At 47.0% G+C, this 27,418-nt stretch overlaps 1 long non-coding RNA gene across 3 annotated transcripts in view; it reads right to left on the bottom strand.

The window, feature by feature from the left end:
* Window positions 1-27,418, bottom strand: part of LOC128344590 (uncharacterized) — a 79,517-nt gene that overhangs the window by 34,500 nt on the left and 17,599 nt on the right. The window contains exon 1 of one of the 3 annotated variants that reach the window (XR_008315929.1): window positions 10,500-10,604. The exons of the other annotated variants lie outside the window; for them this stretch is intronic. This is a non-coding gene — a long non-coding RNA (uncharacterized LOC128344590). Of the gene's footprint in view, window positions 1-10,499; window positions 10,605-27,418 lie in introns of those variants that run through there. 3 annotated transcript variants of the gene reach the window in all.

Here is a 27,418-nt window from a genome sequence, read left to right on the forward strand (position 1 = left end):
GGCCCTCCAGCTGTTGTTGGCCTACAACTCCCATCACCCCATTCACCATGGCCAGTAGCCAGGGATGATGGGAGTTGTAGGCCAGCAACATCTGGAGGGCCTCAGTTTGACACCCCTGCTTTAGATTCTCCTCTGCTTCGGAAGGATGTGGGTGGGAGTTTTATGGATTCTGCTGCCAAAGGCCACTCACAAGCCTTTGATGAAAGGTGTGGAGATCTCACTGTACTTCTGGGAAAGGGAACATCAATGTCCATTCCAATGAGCAGATATCAACGTATGGCACAGCTTTTCTGATGCTAGAGGTGGTGATGCCAGGAGGAACTTGGGTGTCGTCATACGTGGGCATCTAGAAGTCTAGTATCGTGGGAAGCTGCCATATACTGAGTCAGACCCTTCATCTATGTAGCTCAGAATTGTTTGCACTGATGGGCAGTGACTCCTCCAAGGTTGCAGGCAGGAGTATTTCTCAGCCCTATTTGGAGGTGTCGCCGGGATTGAACCTGGGACCTTCTGCATGCAAAGCAGGTGCCCTGCCACTGGGCCATGGATGCATCCAATGAACATCTGAAGCTGCCTTGTACTGAGTCAAACCCTGGGTCCATCAAGCTCAGAATTACCTGCACTGAGCAGCAGCGATTCTCCAGGGCTCCAGATTCCTGGGCCTACCTGGGGATGCTGCTGGAGAATGAACCTGGGAACTTCTGCATGAGAAGCAGGGGCTCTACACTACAACCCCATCTCCTAAGATGAATCTCTTACAGCAGGCAGCAGCACTCACATGTAGTCACCCACCTGAATGCAAACCAAGGCAAGAAACCCTGCTTGCAAAGCAGACAATTCAGGCTTGCTCCCTCAAGACAAGCTCTCTTCTCTCCAGTTTTCCTTCCTTGTTTTGCCCAGGACTGAACTTCCTGTGCCCCTTTCAACAAGCCAACCCATGGACAGAAACCTTGCAAAGAATGCAGTGCTTAACTATGTGGGAAGCTCATTGGGGATGTCCAGAAAAAACCCAGGAAGCTGGCTCCTCCTGTGGTTTCAGAACCACGGTTTCTCAGCTTTAAAAAATGTTTTTAATTGTTCTGTTTTAATGTAAACTGCCCTGATCCTTTTGGAAGGGTGATATAAAAATTTAACAAACAAACAAACAAACAAACAAACAAACAAACAAACAGTGGTCTAACTATTGCCTCCTTCAGACAAGGAGGCACCCTACCCTCCCTCAGCGATGCATTTATGATATTAACTAGTCCACCTCCAACGATCTCCCTGCTAGACAGAAGCAGCCAAGTCAGGCAAGAAACCAGAGAACAGGTGGTAGACTACACCACCCCAAGCAGCTTGTCCACATCCTCAGGAGTCACAGATTGAAACTGATCCAATCTAATACTGCAAGAGGGATGTTCTTCTGCCACAGCCTTTCAATTTCAATTTGTAGATCTTTGTATTTTGTTATTTTTTCTATTTCTTTTTCTTCTATTCTGCTATCACCTGGTATTGCTATGTCGATTATTTTAACTTGTTTTTTCTTCTTCTTGACTACAGTTATATCTGGTGTATTGTGTGGCAGATGTATGTCTGTTTGTAGTTGGAAGTCCCATAATATTTTTACATCTTCATTCTACAACTTTTTCAGTTTTATGGTCTCACCAATTTTTGGCTACAGGTAGCTTGTATTTTTTGCAGATGTTCCAGTGTATCATCCCTGCTACCTTGTCATGCCTTTGTTTGTAGTCAGTCTGTGCGATCTTTTTACAACAGCTGATTAGGTGGTCCACTGTTTCATCTGCTTCTTTACAAAGGTGGCACTTGCTGTTTGTTTTTGACTTTTCTATTTTACTCTTATTGCATTTGTTCTTAGTGCCTGTTCTTGTGCAGCCAGTATTAAACCCTCTGTTTCTTTCTTCAAGTTGCCATTCTTAAGCCCTTGCTTAATTGAATGATGATGATGATGATGATGATGCCTCCTAAAGGTGTTCTCTTGGACATTCCTCTTAAAAGAAAGGCAGAATAGGTGTCTTTCTAAGAGAGGCAATCTTGAGCGGTAATGAAGACACTGGTTTTCACCATGACTCACTTGACTGAATCTAAATGTCTTATATATAGGAGGAGGATGCCCTTGATTCCTTGAATCAGAGAATGCACAACTTCCGGTTGGACTGCTAACGAGGCTGCACACTTCCCAACAGGGGAGACCGAGGAGGAGTATTTTAAGGGGGTTTTGAGGCTTCATAACCCACCTACGCCACCCTGGATTAAAGGGTTTGGATCAAGATTGCCCACAGATTCCCCCTGAGCCGGCTCCTTATCTTAGAGCAGTGCTGGAGAGCACAGTTCTGATTTAGGTTGAGCAGTGGGGGCTGGGATTCATCAAGCTACAGTCCTTCATCGTAAATCCTTTTGACTGAAGCTGGTTGGCATCTAATCTCTATTGGTTTGGATTATAATTAATTACCTAAAGTTTAAGAAGCTCACCTCTCAGTGTGATTAAGGATAATTTGCTGGAATTTCTCCTGCTTTTGTTGGAAGGACTTCACAGAACTCAAGCTGTTGTTTGTGAAGAAGCTGCAAGTTTCCTAACTATAAATCATGGATGGAAATTCATGAATAATGAAATGAAAATCTGAACTGATGTCTAAAATTTTTAAAGCCTAAGAAAAAAGCATATTAGTGGGAACTATTATTATTCTCTTTCAGTGCTCTTTGAGAGAGTTTAATTTATGAAGAAATGCTTTGCTATTCGCTATTGAATATGTTTATCATGAAGCCAACCAATTAGAGGAAGAAGGCGTTTTACTGTACCGTAGGAAAATTTAATTGGCAGTGATAAGACATAACAGCTGTGGTGTGGAGCCGACTCTATTTGGAAAATAACTACAGGCCCCCCCCCTTTTTTTTTTGAGACCAAGGACGTTGATCCCTGCTGTGAGGCTGCTGGAAAGTTTTTTTTTTTCTTTTGGAAAGGGATAAAAAAAAATGCAAAAAAAAAGCAACAGCAGAGTCAAATACAAACTCATTTACAGCCTAGGAGACTCTTTGTTCCAAATCCAGGTTTGGGTGAAGGGAAAATGTCTACAGAACTAAATGAGACATTCTTAGGCATGAAACAATTGTTGGAAACTAACACAACCAAACTTCAACAAGTTAGCCAAGATATGCAACTAATTAGGCAAGATATGTAAATATTAAATGATAGAACATCAAATATTGAGGAGACAGTTAAGAAATTGGCACAAGACAATAAAGAATTCAAAACAAGGGTTGATACCCTGGAGCATGATGTGGGGTCACTAAGAGATGACAGAGAAAAATTATTAGATCATTTGGCACTGATGGAACTGAGACAAAAAGAGTGATTTTTAAGGTTTAGAGGAATTCCAGAGAAAGCCGGTCAAGATATTTAAAAAGTCCTTGGGGAGGAGCTTGCATCACTTTTGGGAATTTCAGGTGAAGAGATGGATGCACAGATTGAGGCAGCTTTTCGTTTAAATTCGGAATTTGCCACAAGAAATAAATTATCCAGGGATTGCCTGGTTCAATTTAACTCAAAATCAATTACTGAGCAGATTTTTCAAGCTCATTTTGCCAAAGCCCTCACTATTGAAACTCAGCAGGTAAAATTTTTGAAAGAAATACCATCCAGGATTTTAAGGAAACGTAAGGATTACAAATTTTTGACAGATGCTTTGAATGCTAATGGAATATGTTTTAGATGGGAAATACCTGAAGGGGTCTCCTTTTTTTTTACAAGGGCAAGAAGAACAGGTGCACAGAACTCCTTAAAGCACAAGAATTTTGGCGAAAATACAAAAAAAAAAAAATCTTCTGAGCAGCCAGCCCCCTCAACACATAATTCTAATTAGACCAAATGGATTACAGGATAGCTTCATGGAACTTTAATGGGTTAAATACCAAAATAAAAAGGAATAAAGTTTTTCATTTTCTTAAGAAACAAAATTTGGACATTGTATGTTTACAGGAGACACACATTAGAAAACAAGATAGAAAATTTTGGGTAAATAAGGCTTTAGGACAAGAATTTGTTTCCTCTGATAAGAAAAAAAAAAGAGGGGTAGTATTTTATGTTAAACAACAATTTGAACCCAAGCTGATTTTTAAAGATGAAGAAGGCAGGCTTCTAGCCTTGGAAATGTTAATTCCTGGAATTAAAACGGTGAAAATTGGGATTTATGCACCTAATGAAAAGAAAGTTGAATTTTATAATTACTTAGAACAGAAGATGGCTGAGTTATCGAATGTTAACTTGATTATATTGGGAGATTTTAATGGTGTTGCCTCTACATCTTTGGATAGAAAATCTGACATACCTGAAAGGAACCTACAAGGCAAGCTTCCTAAAGTGTTTTTTGATTTAGCAGAACATATGGATCTTTATGATTTGTGGAGAATTAAAAATTCAAATGCAAAAGAATACACTTACTTCTCTGAAAGATATCAATCTCATTCAAGGATAGATATGGTCTGGACATCAAAATCTATTATGCCATGTATAAAAAGAATGGATAGTTTGCCCAGAACTTTTTCAGATCATAATCCAATTTGTTTTACATGGAAGAAGAAAGGAATGGTTTCCTTTCGCTGGAGATTGAATGAGTACCTGCTGAAAAAATCAGATGTTGTGGAGAAAGCTAAAAAGAAGCTAAAGGACTATTTTGAGCTGAATTTAAATCAAGGAATGGACAACAAAATAGTCTGGGATGCAGGAAAAGCGGTTATGAGAGGTTTCTTTTTACAGCAAAATGCATACTTTAAAAAGCAAAGAGGATTGCAAAAAGAGACATTATTGATGCAGATTTCTCAAAAAGAAAGAGAATTACTATGGGCTAAAGATAAGAAGATGATTACCCAAGCTATCAAAATGCTTCAACAACAACTTTCTATGTTAGTAGTAAATGAAGTTGAACGGAACTTAAAATATGTCAAGCAAAGGTCATTTGAATTCGCAAATAAACCAGGCAAGTTGCTGGCTTGGAAAATTAGAACTGAGGAAAAAAAATAACTATATATCCAAAATACTTACAAAAAATGGGCTTTCTTATGATAGTAAGGAAATAAGAGGAGAATTTTTAAGATACTATTCAGAACTATATAAAGGAAATATAGTAGAGGATATAAAAATTGAACAATTTCTTAAAAATAAAAATATCCCAGAACTTTCTAAGGAGCATATAGAAATTATGAGTGCTCCGAAAAAAATAATGGAAGTAACAGAAGCAATATATCAAAGTAAGGCCAATAAGGCGCCAGGACCTGATGGGCTATCAGCTTTGTACTATAAATCATTTAAAGATCAAATTCTACAGCCTTTGCAATGGACTATGAATGACATTTTGCAAAGAGGGATTATGCCGGAGTCTTGGAAGTATGCTAACATTGCAGTAATCCCAAAACCAGATCAAGATTTAACGCAAGTCGAAAACTATAGGCCAATCTCGCTTTTAAATAATGATTATAAACTCTTTGCTGCAATTTTGGCAAGAAGAATGAAGGCTATACTAAGACTCTTTATTCATGAGGATCAATCTGGCTTTTTGCCAAAGAGACAATTAAGAGACAATGTGAGAACAGTTTTGAATGTATTGGAGTATTATGAAAAACACAATGACAAACAGATGGCTATGATCTTTCTGGATGCAGAGAAAGCTTTTGATAATCTTTCCTGGCAGTTCATGTGGAGGTTATTAGATGCAATGGGCGTTGGTAATAATTTCATTAGGGCTATCAAGGCAATTTATTCAGAGCAATATGCTAAGATTATTGTAAATGGGGAATTATCAGACAATTGTAAAATACAAAAAGGAACTAGACAAGGATGTCCACTTTCCCCATTACTTTTTATATTAGTATTAGAAGTGCTCTGTAGAAATATTAGAGAAGATGATCAAATACAAGGCCTGAAAATCGAGAAACAAGAGTATAAATTAAGAGCTTTTGCGGATGATGTCGTGTGTTTTTTAGAAAATCCATTGGACAAGATCGGAAGACTCTTGGAAAAAATACAACAATTTGGCCAATTGGCAGGTTTTATATAAATAAGATTAAAACGAAGGTGTTTACTAAAAATATGGATCAAAAATCTAAGGATAGATTTTTGGAAATTAGTGAACTGAAAGTGGAGAAGAAAATTAAATATCTGGGTGTTTGTCTGGCAAATAAAAATTCTTTGCTGTTCTCAAACAATTATATTAAAACATGGAATACAGTAAAAACTGACTTACACAGATGGTCTAATATGAACTTATCTTTAATAGGCAGAATTTCAGTGGTGAAAATGAATGTCTTACCCAAAATGTTGTTTCTCTTTCATACTATTCCTATAATTAATACTTTAACTTGTTTTAAGCAATGGCAGAAGGATGTAACTAAATTTGTTTGGCAGGGGAAAAGACCAAGAATTAATTTTAAAAATTTAACAGATGCAAAAGAAAGAGGCGGTCTTACCCTACCAGACTTAAGGTTGTATTTTGATGCTGTTTGTTTGACGTGGTTAAAAGAATGGATAACATTAAGAAACTCTAGAATACTTGATCTGGAGGGATTCGACAGGAGGTTTGGATGGCACTCCTATTTGTGGTATGACAAAAGTAAAGAACATAAAGATTTTCTTAACCACTATATAAGAAGGAGTTTAATGAGAGTTTGGGTAAAATATAAAAAATGGTTGGAACCTAAAACTCCGCTATGGTTATCCCCGATTGAAGCTTTAGTACGTAAAGAGGTAAATACGCAATCACAATAGGGTACTTATAGGGATTTGTTATGTTTTTAAGAAAAGGATTGTAAGTTAAAAAGTTTAATTGAAGTACAAAATTGGGTTAGTAATTGGTTTCAGTACCATCAGTTAAATGAAGTTTACAAGAAAGATCTTAATGTTGGATTTGAGGATCAGACGTCGAGATTTGAGAAGGAGCTGTGTGAAAATGATGAAAAATTAGTTTCTAAAATGTATAAGCTCTTGCTTATGGAGGAGACAAGAGACAAAGTGGTTAAAATGACTATGGTAAAATGGGCTCAAGATGTGGGCTATAATATAGAAATGCCAGCCTGGGAAAAATTATGGAAAACTGATTTAAAGTTCACTGCATGTTATCTTTTAAAAGAAAATTATTATAAAATGATGTATAGGTGGTATTTGACGCCTAAAAAAACTGGCATTAATGTATAAAAATGTTTCAAACAAATGCTGGAAATGTGGACACTCTGAAGGAACTTTTTTTCATATGTGGTGGTCTTGTAGGAAGGCTAAGGCCTTTTGGGACATGATATATAATGAGTTAAAGAAAAATTTTTAAATGACATTTCCTAAGAAGCCAGAATCCTTCCTGCTGGGAATAACGCAAGGAGTGTTTTCTGCAACCAACTTAACATTCTTTATGTACGCTACTACGGCGGCCAGAATAATATATGCACAGAAATGGAAGATTAATGAACTCCCTTCAAAAGAAGATTGGCTGATAAAAATTTTGGAATATGCGGAGATGGCAAAACTCACAGTACTGATAAGAGAACAAAATTTGGAATGTTTTAAAGAAGATTGGAAACCATTTTTATTATACTTAAAGAACTATTTCCCTAATATTGATTTTACAACAGGGTTTGAAATTTAGTAATAATAGCAGGTTGGGTAGATCAAAATCGAGTTTGTAAGGTTTAAGATGTATGTTTTGAATTAATATTATAGCAAGGGTTAATTCTATAGTTGGTGATTCACGAGGAGGTGTGAGCAGGAAGTCAATATTTGTTTAATGTGATGTGAATGTTAAGATATTGTTAAAATCAATAACAATTTAAACATTTAAAAAAAAAAGAACTGGTTCTTCTCAAAACAGGCCAGTTCAGGGACTCAGTCGCAGACCAAACTGGGGGTGGTTCAGTCCATGATTGAACGGGACCGAGCCCAGTTCAGGAGAACCAGTTTGGCAGCCAAGGGGAGAGTGGACTGGGTGGGGTAGAAATGTTCTTACTGGGCTGGTGCAGCCCCTGGTGCTGCTGTTCACCTCCCCCTGGCATGACCCCAAGCACATACGATGGTCTGTTTAGAAAGCCAGCCACACAGTGGTAGCATGCATCTAGCCTCCATGGATGCCATCTGGGTGGCTTTCTAAACAGACCATCATGCACACTTGGGGCTGTGAGCGGTGAGGCAAGCAGTCATGCTGGCAGCTATGCCAGCCTAGTAAGAACATTTCTACCTCTCTTGCCACCCCCGCCCACCCACCCATTAGAGGATTTTAGGACCCTCACCCCTTTACTTGTAAAAGGGAATCCTCAATGGATTCCCCTTTACAAGTATTAGCTGCCCGAACTGCCAAATAACTTCATGGAGGAGATGTCTATCATCAGCTGCTAGTTGGAGGGCTAAAGGCCACCTGCAGTCTCAGAGGCAGGATGCCTCTGAGTACCAGTTTCAGGGGAGTAACAACAGGAGAGAGGGCATGCCCTCAACTCCTTCCTGTGGCTTCCAACGGCATCTGGTGGGGCACTGTGTGAAACAGGATGCTGGACTAGATGGGCCTTGGGCCTAATCCAGCAGGCTGTTGAGAGCTAGATAAGAAGAAGGCAACCTTTAAAGAGTTGTAATTCTTGACAGGGGAACATAAAAACATCAGAACAGCTCTGATGGACGCCACTGGAAACCACAGGCAGGAGTTGAGGGCATGAAGTTATGAAGTTATCCAAACCCCTCTTAAAGCCATCCAGGTTGTTGGCTGTCACCACATCTTGTGGCAGAGAATTCCATAAGCTGATTATGCACTGTGTGAAAAAGTATTTCCGTTTGTTGGTCCTAGATTTCCTGGCAATCAATTTCATGAGATGACCCCTGGTTCTAGTGTTGTGTGAGAAGGAGAAGAATCTCTCTCTCTCCACTTACTCCACACCATGCATGATTTTTATAGATCTCTATCATGTCTCCCCTCAGTCATCTTTTTTCTAAACTAAAAAGCCCCATGTGTTGTAGCCTTGCCTCATAAGAAAGGTTCTTTAAGCCCCTAGTCATCTTGGTTGCCCTCTTCTGCACGTTTTCCAGTTCTATAATGTCCCTTTTTAGATGTGGTGACCAGAATTGTATGCAGTACTCCAAGGACTGATGTCAGGGGAGCCAGTGGCTTTTATCTGGGTTGGAGGCAGAGGCGTAAGTAGGGAAAACGGCGCCCAGGGCAAGCACTGAAATTGCACCCCCCGGCCCCCCTGAACATCTGACACGCATGTTTCAGAAAACTTAAACTTCAAAGGAGTGAAGCTTCTCCAGAAAAAGAATGGATACTTTATTATATTAGGATAGCATCTCACAGTTCAGAACAGACCCTAACCACTCTCCGTACATATTAACAACTGTATTCTAACTTTGGAACTATGTCAAGGCTGCAGGGCTAATATATATATTTTTAATGCGACTTCCTTGTGTGGGCGAGGATAATCTGTGAATTCCCATTGACTCATATTTGCCCTCAGTCTTCATAGCATAGGTCTGACTTTAGTACATTTAATCTGTGCCCAGGTTCCTCCAGAAGGCTACATTTTATTTCTGTAAATGGTTTCCAACAAAACAATGCCTGGTTGTCAGCTGAGTTTTAATACTTGAATTGCTCTGACTAAAATAAAAAATAAAAAAAATCAACCAAGAATGTATTAAGAGTGATTTAGTATATAAATTAATCCAGCAACCTCTCACCAATACAAGTACCTCAGTTAAAGGTATTAATGATGAGGATCATCTGTATAATCATTTGCTCATATTCTTAGAACAATGCTATCCAAAATTCTAAATATTTACACATATAAAAAGATATACACATATAAAAGATAGTCAGTATGGTGCGGTTTTATTCTAGATTTATTCAGAATAATTACTGCCCATTTGCTTCCTATTAAAAACCTACTGTTTAGAATCCTCACTCACCATATGAGAGCATATATTTAAATATTTAAAATAAATTTTAACTACCCCGCTTATCAGTAGATAAAGAGCATTTGAAGTATGTAAAGGGATAAGTTCTGAAAATTTTGTTTGTGTCCTCCTAAGGATTTAGGGCATGACAGTAATTCTGTTTTCCCAGGACACTTACTAATGAATGTACCTTTAAGCCACTCTGGTTATCCTTGATGAAATATGCATTCTAGTCTAGCTGTGAATCTGCACCCACATACAGTAACATGACTCTCTAGGCTGCAGACTTCCTACCCACATAGACGCTTAAATAAAGTGCTATTGCAAATCGTGTGTTTGAACATTTCTGCATCAGATGTTTTTTCAGGGTGGGATGTGTTCATCCAATGCATCCAATCCTCATCAGACAGTACCTGTTAATATGTCCCTATCGCCACACTTTGAGTACTGACACTAAAAAGCAGTGGGTGTTTCCATCTCACTCCCCTGTCCTATACGGCCCGTCCCCGGCATACGAGGTGTGCCCCCTGTCGGGGCTTGTGCGTGCTGAGACGGGAAGGCATGGCCAAGGGGGACCATGCTGCTACCTTACCTGAGAAGTCTGCCAGAGCAGCGATCTCTTTGGTTCAGACCAGGAACAGGCAGAAGAGGAGGTTGAGCAGCAGCCTACTCAACAGGCCCACGTGGCACTTGAGTCAGTGCCTGGGGCAGCAGCAGCAGCGTAGGAGACAGCAGGAGCTGCGGTGGGGGCTGTTTGCAAAGCAGCTCTAAGGCGGCGAGGGAGGGAGACGGTGGCACCCCTTTCCCTGAGAGGAGACAGGCACAGGGAATGGAGGAAGTCTCCATGACTTCCTTGGAGCGACTCCTCCGCTTCAGTCCTCCTCGCGCCCTTCTCCATAAGTGTGCGAGGAGGACTGAAGCGGCGGAGTCACTCCAAGACGCAAGCCAGCAGCTAGGAAAGCGCGAGATGCCCAGGTCCTGAGTGGGGCGGCAGTCCGGCTTAGCTAGGCGCGCTCTTCCAGCTGCTTAGGCGGGCCTCTGGGGATTGGAAGCAAGAGCGAGCCAGGCATTTCCCGCGGGAGAGAGGGATGGGCAGGGAAGAAGTTTCTCTCGCGCGCTGCGAGTCCTGCTGCCTGGGCAGAATCAGAGGAGGAGATGGAGGATTGGGGACAGGTGGCAGCAGGTGCCTCCCTCCCGGATCCAGGAAACTAAGTTGTGGCGCGCCCGCCCGTGCAGGCGTAGAAGTGTGGGCTGGCCCTGCTCCGCAGCGGGCCTCGTCAGCGCTCGAGGGAAACCCGCCCCAGCTAATCCCAATCAGTCCACGCATCAACAGCTCTCCTCGGCAGGAAGGCGGGCGCACCCCAGTGAGGAGGGACAGAAGACTGAGCTCCTGCCAGTTTCCGCCAGTGTAGGCGCGCGCACACACATTCATACCCGTAAACTGTTTCTCTTTTCTTGGGACCGAGATGGGCCAGTCTGTGAGGTTAAACAAGACTGAAGTTTTAAAAAGTGGGAAAGTAGATTTCTAATTTTTTATAAAACGGAAAACAGGCAGTAGGACTGGCGCCGGCTCAGATGCTGCCCAGCCTCCAGCTCACTTATGGCGTGGAAGAGGAGGAGGAAGCGGGGGTCTCCGCAGCCCAACCTGGTCACATGATGGCTCCAGCTGGCAGCAGCCCCTACCCGCTGAGAGTCCCCGCGTCCTTCCGGGACTGGAACGAACGAGCGGCTGGGAGGCGAGCGAGAGAAAGGCGGTGGCGGCGGGCGGCGAGACCCGGACTGGAAAGGGCAACTCCGCCACGCAGTTTCTTCCCCAGAGAGGAAGTCACAGCAATTACCGCCCCCGGCGGCTGGAAAAGTGAAGTGCGTGTGAGAGAGTGTGGGCGGGCGGTAGGGATGTGCATAAAACCGGTTCTCCCGGTTCGGTTCGGGTCCAAACCGGGTCCAAACCGGACCGGGGTGGTTCAGTTTTGGTTTTGCCGGACCACCCCCCGGTCCGGTTCGAATCCGAACCAGTTCGGATCTGAACCGAACCGGTTCGGATCGAAAAAAGTGGCTGGTTTTGAAGGGGACCTTGTGTTCTACCTGCCACCCAAATTTCAAGTCGATTGGACCTTCCTCTGATTTTTTACAATTTTTTTAAAAAAATTAATTTTTGCCCATAACTCACAATGTGGAGCACTTAGGGGCAAAAAAGCTGGGGTGGGTGGTAGCCACCCATGGGTGTCCTCCACCCCAAAAATCCCAAGGCAATTGGTGGCTCCTAGTATTATTGGTGAATTTTTGAAGAAATTTTTTTCCCATTGGCTAGAATGGGGGTTTGGGGCTGCCCCAGACCCGCCTCTGTGGGGTGGCAGCACCCCCAAAGTGGGTCCGGGGCCATGGCAAAAATGCCCTCAGTCCCTCCCAGCAATCCCCGGAGAGATAGGAGTGATGGTTCTGTTGTGTTTCTGAGGTATTCTGAGTGTAGATTCTATGATAGCTAATGAGATTTCTAATGAGACACCATGAATCCACTCTCATTTGCTATCACAGAATCCACACTCACTCAGAACACCTCAGAAACAACAGAACCATCACTCCTATCTCTCCGGGGATTGCTGGGAGGGACTGAGGCCATTTTTGCCATGGCCCCGGACCCACTATGGGGGTGCTGCCACCCCACAGAGGCGGGTCTGGGGCAGCCCCAAGCCCCCATTCTAGCCAATGGGAAATATTTTTTTTCTTCAAAAATTCACCAATAATACTAGGAGCAACCCAACAATTGCCACCGCGTCTTTTTTGCCCCTCTCTCTTGGCACCCTAACACGTAACACCTAGTCAGTCCATCTTAATGCCTACCTACTACCACCACTCCTATCCAAGCAAGTAAGAGGAGGACACTCAGAGAGACAACACCCACTCTCTGATCTAACAAAAAGGCCACTGCTGTGCTGCCTGCCAGCACAGCAGCAGCAGCGGAGCAGCACACTAAACACAAGAGCACACACACAGAGAAGAAGCAGGAGGCGGAGCAGCAGAGCAGCAGACCTGCCGCTCTGCATGATGGGTGATGTGATGCCCAAAGAAACCACCGCCTCACTCAGTGCCTGCCACTGACTAGGCCCGACAGACAGAAGCCAGCCAACCTGCTCTGTTCTGCTCTGACGCTCCCCATGGATGATGCACACACACCCTACATCTGCATCCAAATTACCAGACCAGACCAAGTGCGCAGAGTCAGCACAGGCCAGCAGCCACCAGCCCAGCAACAACAACAGCTACTACTGCTACCACCACAACCAGTGTTGCCGCTACAATAACATTCCCAGTCCAGTCACGCGCGCCACAGCCTGAGCCTAGCACACAGCCAACAGCTGCTGCCAGCCAGTGCCTGGCAAGCCCAGCCAACATGAGGAGGAGAGAGCTAAGTAGACGGCGCACACACATCACCAACCCATCACGACGGCGCAACTGCAAGGGGAGAGGGCACAATTACAGGCAGGAGGAGGAGGAGGAGGCGAGGCAATCCTAGCACAGATCTGAAAGTTTGAAATCCACCAGGACATCTTCTAGAATCTAGACTTCTGTTTTTTCTACCACCAGCTGTAGTGTCTAGTTAGTCAGTGTGCTGTGCAGCTGAGCTGAGCTGAGCTGAGCTGCGTGTGAGGAAGGATGATTGTAGCTAGTTCTTTAGTTTCAGCAGACTGAGCATTGAGCATGGGCAGTGGCCTTGGGAAGCAACACAATTACACGACACTCACCTGCTGCTGCTGGTTCTAGAAGTTGCCTCTTCTCGTCTTTTCACCTCTTCTCGTGTGTGTGTGTGTGTGTGTGTGTGTGTGTGTGTGTGTGTGCAAGTGAGTGCATGCTTTTTGCCTTGCTGGAAAGAAATGCTTCTCTGGTCCACCACCACATATTTGCTCAAGGACACAGAGGCCCAAGGCAGAGGTGGTGGCACCAGTGTGAGTGCATGTGTGCTGGTGGTGTTTGCCACCACAGGTGTTTTGTGTGTGTATGTGTGCGCTGCTAGCTAGGAGGGGGGAGGGAGGGAGGCAGGGAGGCAGGGGGGCAGGGGGGAGGAAAGGGGAGGGGGAGAGGGATGTAAAGGGGATTGAAGGGGGGGAGGGTCCGGCTCAGAGTTGGTCAGCCACATATTTGTGCGCACACGTGCTCACGTGTGTGCTTCGGTGGGAGAGACCAGACTCTCATCATCTGCCAGACCGGGGTTGGGGGCAGGTGAGGTGGTGGTGGGCTGGAAGGGAGGGAGGATGGAAGGTGGTGAAGAGGAAGGGGGAAGGATGAGAGGGGAAGGATGGAGAGAGGCATGGGGGGGAGGGAGTTGGAGGGGGGAGGAAAAAAACATGTAGACAGACACACAGCACACTACACACAGAAAGCATCCACACACAGAGACAGTGCTAGGCATCCATTCACACAGACAGACAGACAGACACACACACAACAGGAAGAGACAGACTGAGCCTGCACCACACACACACACACACACACACACACACACACACACACACCCAATTCCCCCCCTGCACAGTTATCAATCAATATGTTGTGTTGGCAGCCAGTTCATTGCTATTCTGATGGTTTTGGGTTTTTTGCCATCAGCCAACATCAACAGTGACCACAATCAAGATGAACATAAGATGATAATAATTCATTCGTTTCATTACAAAAAATCATCCAATTACTTTCTCCATGTAAACCAAGCCCCCCACACATGATTTCTGGTAACATGTCATTTTCAATAAAATCAATTCATTTAGCATTCATCATTTTGTCATCCCTTTGTCACCTTTTTTTCTTTCTTTTGCACAATTTTGAGGCTTGATTTTAACATGGGGTTTTTAAAGAAAAATTTATTTACATGTTTATTTACATACAGTATTTACATATTTACACTGCATTTTAGAACGTATACCCGCCGCTGCCGCTAAGTCTATTACTCTGTGGGCTGTGCTACTTTGGGGGTGTGTGCCGTGCCCACGCCAGGTCCCCAAATGCTGACAGGTGGATAGATAAAGGGCCTGTGCTGGTCAGCATTGGGTTTCTTTTTAGGTGGGTGTGGGCATTGTAAACATCTGGCCAGTCGCAGCACTACAACTACTACTACCACTGCATCTCTGTGTGGGCACACTACACGCTGCGACTGGCTGGCACGGCTCAGCATCTGTCACATCAGCTCAGCTACAGGTGGAAGGGGGGAGGGTAGGGATAAGCACAGAGGTCGAGCCAGGCAGGTGACCAACCATGGGGCAACCCATGGTAATCACTCGCCCGGCTCAAACTCCAGCTTGGGGTAGCCCAACAGGGGGAGGTTCACCTTAAGGAAGACCAGCTGCTCCACCAGACCAGGGTCCAAGCAGGAGCGAGAGGGTGTCACCATGTCCCCGGCACGTGAAAACACCCACTCGCTCTGGACACTGGTTGGGGGGCAGGAGAGGAGGCGCACAGCCACCACCGCCAGGTCCGGACAGACTTGGCGGCGGCTCGCCCAGAACTGTGCGCAGTCCACGCCGTCTCCCTCCACAGGCTCCTCCAAGTACTGCGCAACGCATTGCTCAGCACTGGAGGGGGGCCTGGCAGGTCGAGCCTCCCGCATACCAGGCATGGTGCCATAGCAGAACCGCTGAAACCACTGGGCTGATCTCGAGTCGGTAGCAAGTGGCTGCTGCGATGGCGCCGCCTGGGATGCCATGCTGCTGGACTGGGAAGAGGGAGGGGAAGGGGAAGCTGTCGCCGGCTGGCCGCCCATGCTGCTGCTGGGTGCGGGTTGGGCCGCGAGGGCCGCCCCCGCACCACTACCAACACCCTGGTCTCTGCGGGCCCTAGCGGCCTCCTCCTCCCTAACCTTCTCTACCAGGATGCCCCCCCACCTGGGCAATTCGTTGGCACTCACGGCATTGCCCTTGAGGGCTGGGTGACAGAGACAAGCGAGGACATACTCCTCCCTGTCTCCCAGCACATCAACGAGCCGCCTGTCAACCCCAGACCTCAGCCTCCCAGCCAGAGCACGACCCTCTGGCGTGGTCAGAGAGATATGGAGTCCACCCATCAGCTTCTCGAGACCAACAGCTGTGGGCAGCGCCTGGCTCAAGGGAGTGGTGTCGCCACACAAGCCCTTCGTGGCAAGCTGGAAGGGCTCGAGTGCCGACACCGCCTCGGACATCTGCTTCCACTCTGTGTTCGAGAAGTCGCAGACATCCAAGGACTCGTCCCTCGCCAGGGCGACAAGGGCTCTCTCCTGCTCCAACAGGCGCTGGAACAGGAGGAAGGTGGAGTTCCACCGCGTCTCCACATCCGTAGGGATGAGATGGCGAGGAAGGCCAAGGTCATCCTGCTTCTGGCGAAGCAGTCTCCTGGACTTCTCGCTGAGGTGGAAGTGGGCGGCCAGCTTGCGAGACTTATCCACAAGCGTGGCCGTGGCCAGCCTGTCCCCTGAGACCTGGGTGGTGACGCTCTATGTGTCTCCACATAGGCGTCGTACCCAGGTGCGCAGGGTCCCTTCCATGGCTGACAAACATCCTGCAGTGGACACAGCGGGCGTGGAATGGGGCATCTTGAGGGACCTCAAAATGCACCCATACACCACTGCCCTTGGCCTCCTGCACCCTGGGCGCCATCCTAGGCCGTTTCTCGTGGGGTGGCTGCAGTCCTGGGGGGGGGGTGGCCGCCGCTGCCTGCCCACTGCTGCCACCCAACCCACCCCTTCCGCCCTCCACAGCGGAGGAAGGGCCCGGCTCAACTGGCATCGGAGAGGCAGGCCTCTCCTCCACCACCTCGCCAGACCGCTCCCCACCAGAGTGTCGGGCTTCATGAGGGGGGGCCCCACTGAGCGGCGAAAGGATAGGGGGAAGGGGCCCCAGAGGGAGGGAGAACCTGGCTGCATCGCTGCCAGCCGCACGGTCCTCACCGCCCTCTACCTGCTCTTCCAACTCCACAGTCTCCTCCACCACAACAACTGGCGGTACCTCAGCAGCACCTGGTGCCGCCGGCGAGGAGGGACCCGCCACAGCCCTAACGGTGCCTCTACCTCTGCCGCGATTGGCAGCCACAGGCGGGGGGAACTGAGTCCTGCGCACCAAAGATGGGGCCGGAGCGAATAATTCTCCAATGGGGAGAACCGGGGTGTCCTCAGGCTCCCCGCGTCCTCTCCCTCCCCGTGCCGCAGGCACACCCTGCACCTGGCCTCTCCCACCTCTGCCTGCCAACCTTGAGCAAGCCCTGCCCGCCACACGGCGCTCAGACATGCTGCTAGGTCAGAAGGAGGGAGACTTTAGGAGGAAGGCCAGACAGGGTCAAAAAAATAATTTGGAGGGGCTTAGGGGCCAAAAAAAAGGCAGCTGATTTGGAGACGGCGTGGGGGGGGGGAGTTTGTTTTAAAAAAAGGAAGCCAATTGGGGGGAATGGAAGACTTTTGGATATGGGGGGGGGAAGCCAATTGAAGTGAGGGGGAGGGTGTCCTTTTAGAATTTGGGAGTCAACCAAGCCAATTTTGGAGATGGCCCTGGGAGGGTTTTTTTAAAAAAATTGGGGGTTAAAGGGTGGACCCCTGGTGTGGGTGGCACGGGCAGTTGGGTGGAGTAGTTGTGGTGTGGGTGGCAAGTTTTTAACTTTGGGGGGGGGGAAGTGGATCGGGGGAGGGCACAGCACCTACCGGGGGTGGGGGAGGGACGCAGTCAACGCTTGGGAACCTGCAGATCAAAGGAGGAAACCCTTATTTAGTGAACTGGAACACAAAGTGTGGGTTCTGGGGGGTGGTTCTCAAGTAATGCTCCTGTGGGGGGAGCATCAAACTCAATGCAGCCTATTTAGTGACTCTAAATTGCACACAACCAAAACCAGAACCCAGTCTCACCTACACAGAGGTTGAATCCACCCACTCTGTGACTCTGCCCGCCCAATGCCATGGCAAGCAAGCAGCAGCAAACACTTGATGGCAGCCTCATGGATTGAACATCATGATCATCATCATATGTGTGTATTGGCCCAGCATGTAGTGGCAGCATCAGAACCCGGGACCCCACTTAGACTGCCCCAGAGGCAAGGAAGCACTCTGGCATGGCATGGGCCCAGCATGTAGTGGCAGCATCCGATCCCCTGACCCCACTCAGACTGCCCCAGAGGCAAGGAAACACTCTGGAAGAAGGCACCTGTTCAAAAACCACCTGCAAGATGCATGCAATGCAACGCAACACACAGCAGCAATTTCTTTATTGGGCATGAAGACACAAGTTACAACCGTACATCTCCTCTCCCTCCTCCCCACACCCAAATGCATTTCAAGACAGGGGTGTCCCTATTTAAAACCGCCAGCTAGGGAGAGAAAGGGGGCAACAAAAGGTGCACAATTGCACACGCACTAACCCCTCTTCTTCCGGTCCTTCTCCTGCCGCTCACTGCTGGTCACGGATGCGCCGCCGCCAGCCAACCCCCTGGGCTGGGACACAACAGGGCGGCCGCACGGGGCACAGGCAACCGGGGTAGTTCAACGATGGAGGGGCAGAAGTGAGGAGACAACACTATTTATGTGTTGTTGCTCAACTCACCCCCAAGCAGAGACAAATGAAATAAAACAACTTTCAAAAGAAAAAAAAACGATGGCGGGGACCTCCAGGTGAGGTCGGAGGTAGGATACTGTGTGGCTGCAGCTGTGGGAGGAAGAAGAAGTGAAGGGATGCGGAGAGAGAAAGAGAGAGAGAGAGGAAGAAGAGAGGAGGAGCTGTAATATAGCAGCAGGGAGGGGGATTTGGGTGTTGAAGGAGGACAGCAGCAGCAGCGGTGACGGTCCCAAGAGGGGGAGAGACCAACAGAGGGTGTTTGGGGGGTGGAGTGTGTTTCAGGGGGTCTGGGGTATGTAGCAGGGAGTCAGGGGGGCAAGAGGGGGAGAGACCAACAGAGGGTGTTTGGGGGGTGGAGTGTGTTTCAGGGGGTCTGGGGTATGTAGCAGGGAGTCAGGGGGGCAAGAGGGGGAGAGACCAGAGGGTGTTTGGGGGGTGGAGTGTGTTTCAGGGGGTCTGGGGTATGTAGCAGGGAGTCAGGGGGCAAGAGGGGGAGAGACCAACAGAGCGTGTTTGGGAGGTGGAGTGTGTTTCAGGGGGTCTGGGGTATGGAGCAGGGAGTCAGGGGGGCAAGAGGGGGAGAGACCAGAGGGTGTTTGGGAGGTGGAGTGTGTTTCAGGGGGTCTGGGGTATGTAGCAGGGAGTCAGGGGGGCAAGAGGGGGAGAGACCAACATAGGGTGTTTGGGGGGTGGAGTGTGTTTCAGGGGGTCTGGGATATGTAGCAGGGAGTCAGGGGGGCAAGAGGGGGAGAGACCAGAGGGTGTTTGGGGGGTGGAGTGTGTTTCAGGGGGTCTGGGGTTTGTAGCAGGGAGTCAGGGGGGCAAGAGGGGGAGAGACCAGAGGGTGTTTGGGAGGTGGAGTGTGTTTCAGGGGGTCTGGGGTATGTAGCAGGGAGTCAGGGGGGCAAGAGGGGGAGAGACCAGAGGGTGTTTGGGGGGTGGAGTGTGTTTCAGGGGGTCTGGGGTATGTAGCAGGGAGTCAGGGGGGCAAGAGGGGGAGAGACCAGAGGGTGTTTGGGAGGTGGAGTGTGTTTCAGGGGGTCTGGGGTATGTAGCAGGGAGTCAGGGGGGCAAGAGGGGGACAGACCAACAGAGGGTGTTTGGGGGGTGGAGTGTGTTTCAGGGGGTCTGGGGTATGTAGCAGGGAGTCAGGGGGGCAAGAGGGGGAGAGACCAACAGAGGGTGTTTGGGGGGTGGAGTGTGTTTCAGGGGGTCTGGCAGTGGGGAGAGTGGGTTTCTGGAGGGGAGGTAGGGGGGAAGCTGGGAGCAGAGGGCCACACAGAGAGGGGGAACAATCAATGAATCAATCAAAGCAAACCAAACAATATGAAAATAAGTCCAAAAAAGAAAACCTGGGACCAATGGGCAGAAAGTCTGGGGCGGGGGGACCAACAACAACCAGCAGCGAGGAATGGGACACACACACACACAGCAAAACCAGAACCAAAAGAAGCTAATTTATTTCACCAAAAAATCCAAAGTAACTTAGACAGGACTCAACAGGCAGCAGCAGCACCAGGGAGGATGGGGAACAACACTCAGTCTGGGTGGGAGGGGGCAGGCAGGGCAGGAGTGGAGGAGGAGGTGGCAGTGGGGGGGAGTGGCTTTCTGGAGATGAGGGAGGGGGGAAGCTAGGAGCAGGACCACACAGGGGAACAATCAAATTTGAATCAAAACAATCTATACACAAAGTAAAAAAAAGGAAACCAAAGGGCAGCCAGAAAGTCTCGGGGCGGGGGGGGGGGAACAACTACCAGGGGGAGGGACTGGGCGAGTGGGTGGGACACACACAGCGAGCAAAACCAAAACCAGAACCTAATTCCACAAAGAAATCCAAAGAATGCAAGGATGCAGACTCAACGGGCAGCAGCACAGGAGGGAAACAATCTTATCTGGGTGGGTGGGAGGGAGGGAGGGGGGAAGCTAGGAGCAGGGCCAGAGGGGAACAAATTAACAATCAAAATCAGAACACAAGGAATCAAATTACAGCAATAATATAAACTAAATCCTCAGAAACACAACTCAGACAGGCAGCCAGCAATAACAATAGCAGAAGTTATTAATTAAAAACAAAAATCAGCAAATATATAAATTTACACAGAAGCAATAATTGAATGAAAATCAAAAAGTGGAACAAAAGTCAGGCAAGGCACAAAAACAGGAAAGCAATGCAGAAGATGGGGGTGGGGGGGTGGGGGGAGGAGGGCAAGCCAAAACTTTGGGAGAAGGGTTGAGAGAGAAAGGGTGAAGAGAACAGAAAACACAACAGGAAAAGTTGGAAAAAGTTGAGGGAAAAGTATTAAAGAGGTTTGGACAGAGACAGACAGAGGGCAGATGGACAAGGTGGCACACAACAACACACAGAGAGAACAGAGAGACAGACACACACTAATGTGACACACAGTCAGGGACTCACAGATGACACAAGCAGCAAAACAGCAAGATCTCAGAGATGATCCCACAACTGCAGCCAAGAGAAGTTTCCAGAGAAGAGGCTTGGGTTTATATAGGTTTGAAATTCCCTCCTTTGGGAGCCCCCACCTTTGCACTCCCCCCACGGCCAACAGGGTGCCAGCTCTCAACAGTGCAACAGCCAAGCAGCCTACCAGACCAAAGGACTCATTCTGGCCAATCAAGGATCAATAGCGCAGCCAATACAATGCCTGGAAATAGCATCACAAAATGGATGCAAGGAGGAGCAAAAGTTTCGGGAAGGAGACACAAAATGGAGGACACACTTGAAACTTTAAAGAGACTAAGAGAGACACTCCAGAGACTCAATTTCACTCCCGGACCGGTTCGGGAAACCCGAACTGGTTCGGTACTGAACCGGCTTGGATTCGGTCCGGATCGGTCCCAGAAGGGCCCGATTCGGTCCAGGATCGAACCGCCAGATCCGGACCGAACCGCACATCACTAGTGGGCGGCAGGCAAGGGCAGCCTTTCCCAAAGCCGGCAGCGCTGCAGCCACTGGCACTGGCGCGTGTTGAGAGAGCCATTGGGAGGCATCCTGCCTCGTGGATATACGAAGGCGAAGTCCACATGCAGGCGGCGAGCCAGGCCAGACACGCATGCGCGGGGCGGGGAGTGAGCGTCCGTCAGCGGAGTGATATGAATGATGGAGAAAGGTCCGTTGACGACACCTTTGTTGAATGCACTGCAACTTTAGGCGCCCGCGCTGTGGCGCCCAGGAGTAATGAGGGGGCCCCCCAGGACCCAGGGAGGGGGAGGGGGAGGGGGACTGCTCAATGCGTCCCACACTGCCTGCTGCGCACAAAATTTTTTTTTGGAAAAAAAATTTCGGGCAAGGCAGGGGCACTTTTTGGCACCCCCCACGTGATGCAACAAGGTGGAGCCCAGGGCACGTGCCCCCCCATCGTTACGCCCCTGGTTGGAGGGCTAAGGAGAAAGACTATGTCTAGCAGGTGCAACTTCTGTGACACCAATTGCCATCTCCCCCCCCCGCGCCCTAAACATAGGTTCTTCTTTCCCTTTCAGTTCCAAGGAACAGTGATATACTGGAGCTGCTAATGTCCATATTGACAACCAGTGTGTTGCTCTAAGACTTTATGCCTCTTCTCCCCTTTTCTCCATGACTGTGAGATAGCTGGAGCCAAAGGCACCATTAATCCCGGGCTTCAGGGCCCAAGTCTGGGTGCTTGCTCCCAGAGGGGTCCCACCAGGTGCACCTGCAATCACTCCCCTCCCCCAGTGCTCCCTCTAATAGAGATTCCCTGATGTTGTTGACTACAACTCCCAGCATCCCCAGCTGCAATAGCCTTTGTTTGGGGGTTATGGGAATCTCAGGGATTCCCAGATGTCATTAACTACAACATCTGGGAATCCCTGTTAGAGGGAACACTGCTCCCCCCCCATTGGAGTACACGGGGGTGCTGACCCACTTCTTCCTGGCCCCAGTCTCCCACTGCCAATTTCCTTCCTGCCTTGCCCCACTGCCCTCGTACTAGCTCCTGCCACTGCCTCCTCCTCCTCTTCCTCTTTCTTCCGCATTAGGTCTTGAAGCTGCCACCAGGATGGGTGGATGGGCTCCTTCATACAAATGAGAAAACCAGTTCTCCCACTGGGTGCAACAAGGGCTTACTGAAAATGGTGAGAGGTGTGCACATGCCCTGATCATAACAGGTATGTGTGCATCTTAAAGTTGGCATTAGAGCGCATGCGCACCCCTCACCATTTCCAAGAGGCTCTTGTTGTGGCCAGAGAGGGAGAATCAATTATCTCGAGATGATTCTCCTGCTTGGCTCTGGCCATGGTAAAAGCTAAAACAGAGGAAGGAGGAGATGGTAGCAGAAGCATCAGAAAGTAGCACGAGGAGCAAGGGGGCAAAACAAGAAGAAAGGCAGCAGGAGGAGGGGGGCACCAATGCTGGCAGTGGAGGAAGGAGGAGTCAGCGGCAGCAGCGGAAGAGGAGATGGGATGACAGAGAGAAATGTCAGTGTCCTTTCAGAGTAACTGGGGCTGGGGGAGGGATGTTTACTGTAACTCCGCAAAGTTTCTTTCTTTATCTTGTGGGTCTCTCTGCCCCACAAGGTGTGTAAACGCATGGCATGGGGGCTGCATGCTTTCTTCTGCATTTCCCCCATGATCTGTCTTGGTTTCTGGATGGTCAAGATGCTCTAAACTAGAAACATGGGAAGTTGCTGTGTAGGTGAAGCACAGGGAGAACTCCTTCCTTCTCACATCCGAGGGGAAAGTACCGTGAATGAAGTCTGGACAACAGCATAATGAGGGTCTACATACAGAAGGGAATAAAAAGTTATTGCTTATCTCGAGCTAGCATGGCTACATATATCTTTGATTGTTATTATGTTATGTGCTTATTTAATAATTATTATAAGATGCCATAAAGACTATGTAGCTGATGGAAAAGCAGGAAACCTATGTTTCAGGTTTTCAGTTGGCAGACAAAATCACATGTTATTTTTGACATTTAGTTCTCCAAACGGTTGCTAGAAGTTGTTGATTAATGTTCCATGTTGAATTTGAATTCATTAGCATGATGCAAGTAAGAATTTAGCCTAAGCTTACAAATCCACATGTAAGGGGGTCCACATAAGGCCATTAGGTCCAGGTGGTAAAATTACCTAGCTACACCTCTGGCTGGAGCTAAACCAGAAGCTCAGGGAATCATTCAGAGACCCAGTCAGAAGTGAACACCAAAATGGGTTGCTACTCCTTCAGTGATCATGGCCAATTGTGCTTGAACTAGGCTGATGTCAAACAGAGTAGAATGTCCTGCCCACTGGGTTTTGCTGTTTTGTTTGCTCCTTTGTTGTTTATACGCTTTTATGTCCATGTGGGTTAGTTTATATAGGGCAAACCACTCGCCCTATCAGAGCATGTATACAAGAGCATAGGAGCAGATTCAAACATGCCTCTGGAGATAAGATACTTCTTCAGCATTTTTCTACTCACCATGAATACAAGGATTTTCATATTATTATAGTTGACGAGGTTGTTCCTTCAAAAATTTCCAGAGTTAATGCATATAATTTGTTTTTTTTCTCAAAAAGAGACAGAGTGGATATTCTTAACCGCTAGTTCATTTCTTTGGGGCCTTAATGATAGAATGATTACTTGTCATCTAATGATGAAGAATTTGAAAGTGTTTAGTGCTACATGTTCTGGTTCTTAATTAACGTTATAGAAATCATTTTTCCTATGAAAGAAAAAAAGGAAAGGGTGGTGACAGGCTGGGCCATGACCGGAAGTTCCTTCTCATTACAGCCATCCTCATTGCAGCAACTCACAACATATTAACATAGCTTGTTAAATCTTGGCTTTTTATCCAGGATTTTACATGATTGTTTTTATTGCTGCTTCTATGTGTTTTTACCCGTGTATAGTTTTTATGCTTGTATTTCATAGATTTTAAATTTGGTTTGTTTTTATATTTTTAGCTTAATATTCTTATTGTCATTTTATTGTATGTTTTTTAACCTTTGTAAACCGCCTTGAGATTGGTTTTAATGAAAGGCGGAATATAAATCCACCAATCAATCAATCAATCAATCAATCAATCAATCTGTCACGTCCTCCTTCTGCGTTGTTTTACGCTCATCATAATTAAACAAGCCACTAGTGGCAGTGCAGCCCCTCATAATACAATTGAAGAATTTATCTGAGTGAGACAAAAACAACACTGTGAACTGGAAGCATTGCTTTTGGGGAGAAGCAGTGAATTGATCTGGGCAAATGAGGATGGGCAGGGCATATTAATCCAATAGTGAAGGGCAGCCCATTCTAACACAGCCCACAGTAAGCCCACCCAATTGTGGTTCCAAGAACTTACAGGAAACTCTACTTGTATAACATTGCTGAATCCCACAAGCATAGCAATACTCAGTGACATGGATTTCCACGACATCCATTTATGCACCAAGGAGCTTTGGCTGAGAAAGAGAAGGTTGTTAACTGGAACTTTCCACATCAAATGAGATACTTTTTTTTTTTTTGCATCTTACTTACTTTCTAATGGTTAAACAAGTGCTAAAAAAGCCCCTCCTTTTAACCTGTGGACTGCTGGCTGTTTGGATCTGGTAGGAAAACATCCTTTAAAATTATGGAAAATTACAAATTTGTAGATGAGAGTGTGAGCCTCCGGATTAACTTCTGCAACGAGTAAACCCCTGCTAACTGAGCAAAGAGGCACCTTTTTAAAGTGGTGGTTCTCTTATATTTAGCAGGGGGAGAGCAACTGGCCCTATTCAATCCCAGCACAGCATCCTCCAAGTGGCTGTTTCTGGTGTCAACCTTATGTTTCTTTTTAGATTGTGAGCCTTTTGGGGACAGGGGGACATCTTATTTATATATTGTTTATTTTTCTATGTAAACTGCTTTGAGAACTTTGGTTGAAGGGTGGTATATAAATATTTGTAGTAGTAGGAGTAGAGTAATTAACAAATGAGACTTTCCATACAATGTTGCATTGTCTTCCCTGCCCCTAAGAGGAATGCCAGTAAGAGAAGCAGGAGCAGCCCTAGGATTTTTTGTGCCCCCTTCCCCCATTGAATATGGAGAGAAACTGGAAGTATAGAATGAACATTAAAAGTCACTAAACATACCTACCCCAACCATGAAGCCATCCTTCCTATGCTTGGTATTTAACAACACACACACAGAAGGTATGTGCTCATTAATACAGAAATAAATAATTGTTAATTGCATGCATTCATGTAATAATTCAAGTGTTTCAGGTGTCCGGAACTGCTTCACATACTTATTTTATCTCAGTAATCCTTACAAGTAAACCTCCAGGGGGAAGCACTTCAATTCTTCCCCAATGACCAAATACACGGGACACAGGACTGAAAGTGCCAGGTTGCTATTTTTCTCTGGGAGGCACTCAGATGTTCATGAGGCTCCCACCATGTGACTTATCTCTGATTTCAGCCTGCAGAAGAAGAGGCTATGAGGCGAGTCTCACGATTAGTGAGACTCGCCAGATGGGGTTAGGTGGAGAGAGTGGGCTTAGCCCGCTCTCCCCACAGATGAGTAAGCCTGCCAGCCTGGGTGGCTGGATCGGCCGCCCACACGACTGCCAGCTCTGTCACAGAGCCGGTGGGGGCTGCAGGGGATTGGGGGCAGCGCGGCTGTGCGGGGCATCCTGGAGAGACCCCCAAGCCCGGGAGGCAGCTTGCAGCCTCCTGGTCGGGGGTCTACTTGTGTGTCGTTGCACTCCGTGCACTCACTCCATTAAACTCGGCCAAGGGGAGGGGTAACTTTGGCAGTTTGCTGCCGGGAGCTACCCTTAGCCCGCTTTTTGGCGATTGTGAGAATCACCTCTATTTGTCACCACCAACACAGGTATCTTGATTTCAACACACATTTCCACGGGTTTTTGTTTCATTGTTTTTGTTTTTTGATCCTTCCCTTCCTCCAAGGACCTAGTAGCAAACAGTCATCCCTCACCAAACCGTGTTTTTCCCAATCACTGTTTCAAAAAGTTGAGTATCCGCAACTGGGAAATTGTGACAGGTCTCGCCAACTGCGACCTGAGTATCTGCAGTTTGGTGAGGATTTTTGTGATTGGGGTTTTCTCCCCCACACACTATTTTGGGGGGTTCTGGGTGATTTTGGGGGGTTCCCCCTCACTCCTCTTGCTGACTCTTGGTAATATCAAGAGATTCTGGGTGATTTTTGGCTATTTGGGGGTTATTTTTCTTTATTTTTTGGTCTTTTGGCAACCACAGTTCCCCTAATCCGCTGTTTCCAGTGCTTTTCAACAGCTCGCCAACTGCAAATCTGCCAAATGTGAGTTTTTCCCAGAAAGGAAACCTTGTGGTTGGTGAGGAATGACTATATGGCCTCCTCCTGTTTTATCCTCATGACAAGTCTATAGGGTAGAACTGGGAGTTTGTGATGAGCCCAAGGTCACCCTGTGAGCTTTATGACTGAGTGTGGATTTGAACCTAGGTCTCTTCCATTTACTTTCACAAGTACTAGCCAATAAGCTTCCTGTGTGCAGTCTCATTTTCAGCTGCTGAGTGTGTGTATGTTTGTGTTTCTGATTTTTAAGATATGTGTAGATTTTCTTGTTCATCATTTTCTGGGGTGCATTGAAAAACTATGTTCTCTTTTTTGTCAATAGACTAAATTTCTCATCTACTGTCTGGATTACGGGCAAGACAGATTGAATTGCCTTCTAAAGCTTTGTGTGTTTAAACACTTTAATTGGTTGCATTTATATACTGCCCTATATAAAATCTCAAGGAGGTTTACAATCCAATCAAACCAAAACCTAGCAATCATATTAACAGATTAAAATTGCCATAAGTAGAACTTTAAAACTTTGAAACTCCATAAATTATGGATTGTTGTCAAAGGATTTGGGCACCAGGAGGAGTTATGGCAATAATTAGAAAGAAAGAGGGAGAGAGAGGAGGAAATCCCAAATATTCTCTGGATGGCTGTGAAACAGATGAGTTGGAACAAT

The sequence above is a fragment of the Hemicordylus capensis genome, chromosome 2, assembly GCF_027244095.1.
Source record: "Hemicordylus capensis ecotype Gifberg chromosome 2, rHemCap1.1.pri, whole genome shotgun sequence".
Lineage (NCBI taxonomy): Eukaryota > Metazoa > Chordata > Lepidosauria > Squamata > Cordylidae > Hemicordylus > Hemicordylus capensis.